The sequence below is a fragment of the Palaemon carinicauda genome, chromosome 7 (assembly GCF_036898095.1).
Source record: "Palaemon carinicauda isolate YSFRI2023 chromosome 7, ASM3689809v2, whole genome shotgun sequence".
Lineage (NCBI taxonomy): Eukaryota > Metazoa > Arthropoda > Malacostraca > Decapoda > Palaemonidae > Palaemon > Palaemon carinicauda.
In genome coordinates, this window is record NC_090731.1 from 105,603,337 (window position 1) to 105,605,014 (window position 1,678).

The window sequence follows — 1,678 nt, forward strand, 5'->3', positions numbered from 1 at the left end:
CCATACGTAATGTTAAGTGTTAATTATTTCTGCCATTTTTTTATTTCGTAAAGTTCAAGTGTTAATGTGTTAAGTGTGTAAATTACTGTACGTAGTCTGTCACTTGTTACGTTTTCTGCCTTATGCCATCCTCCTCTGCTGCGATTCCGGTATCGGACATCGTCTCAATCAAAAGGTAAGTTTCAACTTTTTTGTTACACTAATTAACTGTAACCTTTTTTTCAGGGTATCAATCCTTAATTTAGGTGTACGTACAGGTAACAATACACCTTCACTGATCCAAATGCTTTACATACAGTACCGTAACTTTTATACAGTAGTAAAGAAAACGGACCGTTTTCTTAGGGCTTGGAGGGGATAACTAGGCTAAAACTATATCATTAAATAATCTCATGGTGGTTTCTGGAATGGATTAGGCTGTTTTTAACGGTTGGGTTAATTATTGAATGATAGAAATGGCTGCATTGCATGTTTATTACTACAGTTTAGCGTGTTTATGAAAGATAAGGTGTCTTTTCGTAAGGCTTGGAACGGATTAGGCTATTTACATGTAAAACGCGACTCAGGATACGAAAAAATCAGGATACGAAACCGTATCCTGAACGGATTACTTTCGTATCCTGAGGCATCACTGTATATATATATATATATATATATATATATATATATATATATATATATATATATATATATATATATATATATATATATATATATATATATATACATATATATATATATATATATATATATATATATATATATATATATATATATATATATATATATATGCCTTAGTCTAAAGTTTCCTTACCAATCCACTTATTACATATTTCACTTAGGGCCAAGATATCCAAACCATATTTCATAAATTCAATCTCCACTTGTTATAACTTCCCAATCTGATTCAGGGTTCTATCATTCCAATTAACTATTTTAAATTTTTCTCTATTAATTACAAACCGGCAGATTCTTAGTACCCCGCTACGCCCGGGACTGGGGGCCATTCTGTACACTTTTCTTTCCACGACTGACTAAAATCATAGAGGATTAATTGACTAGATACATCAAAGTATAGCCAGTTCCTTGTGATACGCGGGGTTTATCTAACTAGAAAATCTCTCTCTCTCTCTCTCTCTCTCTCTCTCTCTCTCTCTCTCTCTCTCTCTCTCTCTAAGCTTGCCCTCCTTTCAAGAAGGAAGTTATGACAACATCGTCATCTGGGCTATGTTTTCAAACTCTCCAAATGTCCAATCACTCGAATTCCAAACCGGGTAAACTACTGACACATTATTTGTGTCGGTGACTGCAAACACTCTTTCTGGCACAAGTTTCACAACCGAAACATGCACTTCACACTTATTACCTTTCACAACACCTAGGTACTCTCATTCTGTGTTGCCTTATCTCTTTCGGTCGTATTCAAACTAGGTTGAACTCAAACTCTGGCAAATAAATAGTAATATTTCTAGGACATTTATTCATCCAAATTTGCCCTAAATTACGCAAACATAGGGCTATGGCATTAGCAGTCCATCAAGAACTAATTTGAAATCGAAACTTCCTTGTGTAATTAAGGATAGGGAAAAAGATTCTAATAAGATCTACGTTAAAACTCAACAACAAAAAGTACAAGGTGAAAAAATGTAAATTTACGTTAAAACTGAAAAAATGTAAA